Genomic DNA, 8,887 nt, shown 5'->3' on the forward strand with positions numbered 1-8,887 from the left:
GGGATCTGCTGGGAACTCATAAAGCGGTTGTGGACGCAACTTTAACTAGTGACCCCTGTCAACTGGAGGGTCTGGGGGGGATCCCTGGGTTACACAAATCATTTGAATACAATGTGTTCGTCCATTGTGCGGTGGTGCCGGATCTAGAGGAGGAAGAGGTTTATTTGGACTGAGGGTGGAGGTTTATTTGTGGGAGGATCCCTGGAGGCTTCGCCTCTGAATCCTGGAGCCTGAGGAAGATTTCCTCAGGCTGGAAAGCCTGAGAAGAGGGTCAGAGGGTACGGCATGAGCAAAGAGCTATACGCTTCTGGGAAGTTGGGGCTTAGGGGCAGAGTAGCCTGGGAGGGAGGGAGGGCGTGTGGAGACATGGCCCTCAGAAGACAGAACGGGCTCCTATCCACCTCACCTCCTGGCCGAGAGCACCGGAATGGTAAAAGTATTGAGCGCATGCCATGGGCAAGCTCTACTCGGGCATGAGAGAGAGGGAGATACAGAAAGCTTAAGTGATCTGCCTAAGGTCACACAGCTGGCCAAGGGCACTCTGACCCCAAAGCCGGGGCTCGTAACACTCCTTGTACCTCCCTCACCGTGTCCCCATCCCAGCAGCGGGAGGAGAGAAGGGCAGACCAAGGCGGGAAGCCAGGTTTTGTCTCTGGTGGGCAGGGAGGTGACCCCCCCCCCTCCTGAGGCCTGAGAGACAGGGAAAAGGTGGGGGCCCCGAAGTGTAAAGCGGGTCTAGAACCAGGAGATCTAGCGTCACAGGACTAGTTCTCCCAGTCCTCGTTTTCTCGTCTGAAGTAATAATAATCTGCATGATTCCAAATATCATGCCATTGGGAGGGGGCAGATGGGAGGGAATGCGGAGTTCTTTTTCCCATGCCTCAAAGGTTACTTGTTTTTCTTATTAGAGCAGAAATCCTGGGGTGATTGAAAATGTGAGCAGTGATTGCCTTTGCGGCTCAGCTTTTGTTCTGCTTTTCTCCTTTCTGTGTTTTTTCTCCCCCATGTTCTTTACGACGAACATATTTTACTTTTTAATGGACTCCCCGCCACCACCAAAGAAGAACATTAAAATTCATTATTAAAATTCCTCCCTGGGACGCATCTACATAAACCTATGCATATATGCATAGAATGTCTTTGGAAGGCAGTCCAGAAAAATGGTCAAGCGCAGGGCTGGGGGGAGGGGAAATGAGAGACCAAGGTGGAGGGAGGGGGGTGCCTCTGGGCTTAGGCTCCATGGGACTGCTTGAATTATTATTTACTTATCTTACCATATGCTTGCATAACCTTTCCAAAAAAAGTGTTTTGTGGGTTTTTTTTTTTTAGATTTTTTTTTTTTTTTTTAAGGTAATCTCTACACCCAACATGGGGCTCAAACTTAGAACCGAGATCAAGAGTCACATGCTTTACCAGCTGAGCCAGCCAGGGGCCCTCAGAAGGTTTTGCTTTGTTTCATTTTTAGTCAAGAATATCAACCAGACCCAAGTCCCAGATTTCCATTAGGTCCCACAGTTGCCATCTCAGGGACCCAGCTATGGGCTCCCCCTCTCATTCTCTATTCTGGTTCTTTTTTTTTTTTTTTTTTTAACGTTTATTTATTTATTTTTACAGAGAGAGAGCAGGGGAGGGGCAGAGAGAGAATCCCAAGCAGGCTCTGCACTGTCAGCACAGAGCCCGACGCAGGGCTCGAACCCACAAACCGTGGGGTCATGACCCGAGCCAAAATCCAGAATCAGGCTCTTAACTGACTGAGCAACTGGCCCAGCTACCCCTGTTCTGGCTGTTTAGGTGACCCCCTTTTGGAGAGACCCCGGGTCCGACTAGGAGTCTCCCGGCCAGGTGGCTGTTTCTATCAAAGTGGGCACCTACCAGCTCAGGGAGCAGAACCGCGGGGGTGCCCCCCTGCCCACTCCACTCAACCTGGAGGACCCCCACCAGGACAGGCAGCCTCTTCACCGGCTCCTCACTGCACCTCCACACCAAAGAGAAAGGCCACATTTCTTCGGACGGTAGAAAGTCCTCCCTGACCGGCCCTGCCCTACTGTCCAGACTCATCCTCTCTGCTTCCTCATCTCAGACTAACAGCTGGGAAGCACAACAGCCTTCTCTCTCTCCCCTTGGGCCCACGCACAACCTGAACAGTCCTTCTCCCCAACTGCCCGGCTAATATCTACCCATGGTGCAAACCTGATCTTCGATGCGCCCTCCTCCAAGAAGCCTTCCCTGATCAGTCCTGTCAGGGGCCTCCTCGGGGCTCCCGTTACACACTGGGGTCCCCTAGTTCAGAATCCCAGCTCTGCCCCTTTTGCAATGCCTGTAGCTTTGGGCTAATTACCTAACCTCTCGGAACCTCAGTTTTCTCATGTGTGAAAGAGTGCTAAGCTCAGAGTTGTTGTAAAAGATGATATGACTCAACACAGATAAAATGCTGAAAATAGTGCCTGGTACACGGTAAGCACTTGATAAGGCTTGGTTCTCATCACGTGATATTCGGAATTGCCTGTTTATCTGTCTCCCCTCTAGACGGTTTTTGAGCTTGAACGCCGCAGTTGGGCTATATCACCCTGATACCCACTCAGGGCCTAGTACACATTAAAAACTTCTCAAGAGATTCTTGTTAAAGAAACGAAATGATCCATTCAAACAAATACACACTTCTCGAGCATTTACAAAGCATGTAAAGTATTTAACACTCTGTGTTAAACACCCAGCACTTTTTGTTTGTTTGTTTGTTTTTTAATACTTATTTATTTTTGAGAGAGAGAGGTCATGAGCAGGAGAGGAACAGAGAGAGAAAGGGAGACACAGAATCCGAAGAGGACTCCAGGCCCTGAACTGTCAGCACACAGCCTGATGCGGGGCTCGAACTCACCGACCGTGAGATCATGACCTGAGCTGAAGTCAGATGCTTAACTGACTGAGCCACCCAGGAGCCCCTAAGCATTTTCTATACATGACTTCACTTAATCCTTGTGATGAGGGTGTGAGTGAGATACCTGTAGATACCCCATTTCACAGATGGGTAAACTTGCCATCCCCTTAACTTCTTTTACTTTTTCATCACAGCACGTGACCTCCTGACACGTTATGTATCTATTTGTCTCTTCCTAATAGAACCTGACTCCCCACTGGAATGGAAGTTCTGTGAGAGCTTGTGTTCTATTTTTATGGCATTCATGAGGCCTAGAGCAATGTCTGGCACATAGCAGGTGCTCAGTTTATATGTGTGTTAAACATCCTTGCATCTGGGGGTGCCTGGGTGGCTCAGTCGGTTAAACATCCGACTTCAGCTCAGGTCATGATCTCATAGTCCGTGAGTTCGAGCCCCGTGTCGGGCTCTGTGCTGGCAGCTCAGAGCCTGGAGCCTGCTTTGGATTCTGTGTCTCCCTCTCTCTCTGCCCCTCCCCTGCTCACGCTCTGTCTCTCTCTGTCTCAAAAAGAAGTAAAAAACATTAAAAAAAATTTTTTTTTAAAAAAGGTGGTTTCTCGTTCGGCTGATTCTCAGCCCCACTGGAGACAAAGGGAGGTGGGGTGTTAGGCTTCTGTCATCATGTGCAGCCTTTTCTTTCTCCTTACTTTCCACATGGGTCCCAGAGGCTCAGAATCTCTGCCTTTTCACTTTGGAATGACAGGGGGGTGTGCCTGTGCTCCCCATGCTTCTCACCTGGCCCACTTGGGAAGCCCAGCCCTTATGGTCAGACTTGGTGGTCCCAGTGGTAATGATCTAAGAGGGCTAGGGGCATCTGGGTGACTCAGTTGGTTAAGCATCTGGTTCTTGGTTTCGGCTCAGGCTGTGATCTCATGGTTCGTGGGTTCAAGCTGTCAGGTTCTGAGCTGACCATGCGGAGCCTGCTTGGAATTCTTTCTCTCTCTCTCTCTCTCTCTCCTTCTGCCTCTCTCTATCTCTCTCAAAATAAGTAAATAAACTTAAAAAAAAAAAAGAAAGAAGTCTTTAAGAGGGCTAGAGTATTTTCCTGGTTCTTAGCAAAAGAGGAACCAACGAACCCACAAAAAGTCCTTCAAAGAGAGAAGTCATAGAATGTTCTGTTACTCACTCAAAGAGGAGGGGGAAGAACTCCCTGGATTTCAATTGGGGATCCAACTTTTCCCCCCTCTGGACTCCTATGATGTTTATTTTAATTTAAAATAATTTCAGGGGTGCCTGGGTGGCTCAGTCGGTTAAGCGTCCGACTTCAGCTCAGGTCATGATCTCACGGTCGTGAGTTCGAGCCCCGCGTCGGGTTCTGTGCTGACCGCTCAGAGCCTGGATCCTGTTTCGGATTCTGTGTCTCCCTCTTTCTCTCTGACCCTCCCCCGTTCATGCTCTGTCTCTCTCTGTCTCAAAAATAAATAAACGTTAAAAAAATAAAAATTAAAGAAAAATAAAATAATTTCAAACTAACAGAAAAGTTGCAAGAATAATACAAAGAGCTCTTAAATACCCTTTACCTAGATTCACCTTTCTTGTTTTTTTTTTACATTTTGCCATGTTTATTCTCTCTCCCTCTGTCTCTCTCTTTTGATGATAGGTAAATAGAGACAGATAGGTGGGTAGATATATAGACGTATAGATAGATACATATAATTATGGAATACACATTACGGTTTCTGAACCATTTGAGAGCAGATTGCAGACATTGATGCCCCTTTCCCCTTTAATGCTTCAGTATGCAATTTTTTTTAGGTTTATTTATTTTGAGAGGGAGAGAGAGAGAGAGAGGGAGCACGAATGGGGAAGGAGCAGAGAGAGAGAGAGAATTGCAAGCAGGCTTGGCACTGTCTGTGTGGAGCCTGACGTGGGGCTTGAACCCGCGAACCGCGAGATCAGGACCTGAGCCAAAACCAAGACCCAGAGAGTTAACCAACTGAGCCCCCCAGGTGCCCCACTATGTACTTCTAAAGAACAAAAATATCCTCTTACTCAACCACAGTACAGCTATGAAATCCAGAAAATGTAACATTGACATAATACTTTAATCTACTCTCCTGTATTCCGATGCTGTCAGTTGACTCAGGAATGTTCTTTACGGTCTTCTTTTCCCTCCAGTACAAGATCTGGCCAAGTTCACGCATTGCATTTAATTGCCTGACGTGTCTTTCTAATCTCCTTGAGTCAGGAACAGCAAGCCGCCTTTCCTTGCCTTTCACGACGCTGGTATTTGGAAGAATACAGACCAGTTATTTTATAGAATGTTGCTCGATTTGGGTATGTCTGATGTCTCCTCTTGACTCGATTCAGGTTGCGCATTCTCAGCTGGAATATTTGCAAAACTGATACCATATGCATCACTTCCCCTCCCCCCCCCCCCCCTTCCGCCCATGTCTGTCTGCCTGGAGAGAGTGGTGCTCAATTTGAGCAACAGTTAAGAGGTGGTCTGGTTTTTCTCCACCGTAGAAGTTACAATTTTCCTCCTTGCAAGCAATAAGCAATCTGTAGGGACACTTTAAGGTCATGTAAATATCCTGTTCCTGCTGATTCTTGTAGTGTTTATTTCTGATCAGCAGGAAGAGGTGCCCGGCCCCCTTTCACCTTCCTTGTTCTTGTCGCCCTCCCCTGTTGAGGGACTGGGATGGGGCCTATATCAGCATTCTGTGGGATTTGGACATGCCCACTCCTGTGGGAGCCCCGCTGGGTGAATCCAAGGGTTCTGGTCCTTGCCCTGGTGGGGTGTCTCCAGCAGCTGAAGAGAATGGCGGGGGAAGAAAGGATTCCTTCCAGAATCTCACCTGAAAACTAAGAGGTAAACCAAATGGGAGAAGAAAATAGTATTGGGCTCATCCCTCAGGTCCCTGGCCATGTCTGTGATCCGCTCAGGCAAGGCTGTTGTCCTTCTGTTGGGGACCGTCCCTGGGTGTCCAGACGTGGACATTACATTAGCTCTGTGTGCCAGCAGGTATCACCAAGCCTCCAGCAAGTGAAGGAGGTGGCCCCCCAGGGTGTGGGATGCAGCTGCGAAAACATCAGCCTGCTGATTTTCCTTTTCCCCTTTTGCAGGGCTCCTCTGGCTGCTGGCACTGAGCACGAGCACGGCTCAGCACTGGGGAAGCGTGAAGGACACTTCTCAGCTTTGAAAAAAATACAGCTGACTGCTTGAATTTCAAATAGTTTAACGCCCCCTCTGCTACCTAGCTGTGATCTAAAGGACTGATTGTTCGGGCCTCAAAGTACCAAATAAATGAACTGTGAATGCCCAAAGATGGACAAGAGACGTCCTTATTCAAGTCCAAATGTATGGCTGCAGAGGACTGTCGTCGTTTGCTCTTATGTAGCAAGGAAACAGCCGGGAAGTAGGCTACCCAGGCCTGGGATTCTCCCGGGGCAACCACTTGGCATCCTCTGCACCTTCAGACAGTAGGAAATGAGCTGCTCATCTGACTCGGGGCCACAAAGCTCTGGGTGGAGACCCTCTGTGGTCAGAGCTGTTTGTCTATGTTGAAGATCACAGCCATATTCTTGAGGCAAAGGGCAAAGGGCAGAGCAGGCGTTTAGGGGAAGACTGCTGAACACAGAGTACTGCCCGTAGGATGGCTGTGGGTGGTGGGAGAAGGATGGACGGTGCAGCAAAGCACCATCTAGAGTCAGAAGAACCTTGGGTTCAAATTGATTGAGTGGTTTGGGCAAGTGATTTAATCTCTCAAAGCCTCAGTTTGTCCTCAGCAAAATGGGGAGCACTAATAATACTCAAACTCAGGGGCACCGGGCTGGCTCAGTTGGCAGGGCACGTGACTCTTGGTCTCGGGGTGGTGAGTTCGAGCCCCACCGTGGGTGTAGAGATGACTTAAAAGTAACATCTTAAATAAAAAAGAATACTCCACTCGTGTCGTAGGTATGGCAGGTCTGAAATGAGGTTGTAGGTATTAAATGAGATTGTATTTGTAACCCACTCAATCAGGTGCATATTGAGTGTCCAGTAAACCCCTCCCCAAATAGTGTCCTATCTAATAATAATAGTGATGATGACGATGGTGATGATCACTATTATCATTTCTGAGCCTCCGGGTTGCTGTGTTAGGCTTGACTAGGAAATTGGAGCCAGGGTGAAGTAGGAGTGGGGTATGGGCTAAGAGAGTAGCCAGTGGCACTGAGTGGAGGCCAGAGGTATAGATAGAATGCCATCACCCTGGTGGCCAGACCCTGTCCGTGGATCTATTCTCAGCAGCCCTCAACATCATTTTAATGACTGTGTATTATTCCATTCTATGGATGAACTATGTCTTATTTAAACAAACAATCATTTTTTAAAGTTTATTTATTTTGAGAGAGAGAGAGTGTGTGAGCAGGAGAGGGACAGAGGGAGAGGGAGAGAGAGAATCCCAAGCAGGCTCCACGTTGCCAGCACGGAGCCTGACGTGGGGCTCGAACTCATGAACCACGAGATCGTGACCTTGAGCTGAAACCAAGCGTCCGGTGCTTAACTGACTGAGCCACCCAGCTGCCCTGAGCAAACGCTCGTTTTAACAGCTGCAGAATAGTTCAATGATTAGATGGATCACATTTTAATGGGGAAGCCAAGTGGTATATTAGAATCAGAACAGGCTTTGAAGATAGAGATCATCAACCACATAATCAGCACTTTTGTCAGCATCGACTCCGGGCCAGGCCCTGTGCTTTGTGCCAGGGTAAAGAGGACAGACATGGATGGGCCCTCACAATGCTCACGGGCTACAGGGGAGACAGGCATATAACCTGACCTGCATTCAAACCCCTGGCTGTGTGGGCTTAAGCAAGTCACATGTCTTCTCTGAGTCACGGTTTCCTCCTATTGAAAGCCCAATGTGCAGTGTTACAAGCATAGTACTCAGCTAAAAAATGCTACTTCTCTCTTCTAATGAGGAGTACTTTTACACACACACACACACACACACACACACACACACAAACCATCCATTTGGGTGGAATGTGTGTATATATACATATATATATATGTATATATATGTATGTATCATGTGTGTGTGTGGGGGGGTTATTTATCATCCTGGATGATTTCTGTTACCCAGCTAAAGAAATTTTTCTAAACCCTCGCCTAGTCTTTAGTGTTCACTAGGCAGAGGAGTGGGTAAAAGCCACCGAACTGGTCAGCAAACAAGTCACCAAACTGTCCAGACATGTGATTTCTTAGCTGCCTCTTTACCATTTCTCCAACACTCTGAGGAGACTCCTGCCTCAGTGCCTTTGTACTTGCTGTTCTGTCTGCCTAGAGCACTGTTTGCCCAGATATTGTCCTACCTCCTTCAGGTCTTTACTCAAACGCCATTTTATCAGAGAGGCTGTTCCTCCCTGCCCCCAGCACCCCTCCCCATCCCCTTACTCTGCTTTGTTCTTCATGGTAGCTCTTATTACCTCCTGACATAGGCAAATTGTCCTGGGTCTTGGCTTATTCTCTGTCTTCGCAAATAAAATGTAATCTTCGGGAAAGCCAAGATGCTGTCTGACCTGGGCCTGGAGCAGGTGCCTGACACATAGTAGGCCCTCAATAAAAATATATGGCATAACTGAATGAAGAGATCAAAGGAGACTCCTCCTAACACGGTGGTTGCTAGTGCCTGGAAACAGTAAAAAGCTGCTCGAATGGACAGGAGGATCATAATAATTGGAAACTTAATACAGGACCTTATTTGGGTGGTAGGCCATTGAAGATCTTGGCTGGGGCGTGTGCAAGTGGGGACTGGGGTGAGGGAGGAAATATTTCCTCCCTGCCAAGCTGCAGCAAGAGGCTAATGGCCTCCACAGGGATCCAATCCAATTAAGGCCCTGGCTCCAAGTCAACTCGGGTTCCCTTCCTGGCTGCTGCGGCTTCCAAGTGACAAAATGAAACCTGTAACTTTCCCAAGACGAGACAGTCTCCAGGCCAGCAGGGCAGGAAGGGGCTGAGGGTAGGGTTTC

The 8,887-nt window shown here is 48.2% G+C and overlaps 1 long non-coding RNA gene across 1 annotated transcript; it reads left to right on the forward strand.

Annotated features, from left to right (window-relative positions):
- Window positions 1-322: 322 nt before the first annotated feature.
- On the forward strand, window positions 323-6,277 carry LOC107179760. The gene is made up of 3 exons (XR_001510472.2): window positions 323-430; window positions 5,051-5,209; window positions 5,999-6,277. It is a non-coding gene; the product is annotated as an uncharacterized LOC107179760 (long non-coding RNA).
- Window positions 6,278-8,887: the final 2,610 nt, after the last annotated feature.

This window comes from Panthera tigris, chromosome C1 (assembly GCF_018350195.1).
Source record: "Panthera tigris isolate Pti1 chromosome C1, P.tigris_Pti1_mat1.1, whole genome shotgun sequence".
Lineage (NCBI taxonomy): Eukaryota > Metazoa > Chordata > Mammalia > Carnivora > Felidae > Panthera > Panthera tigris.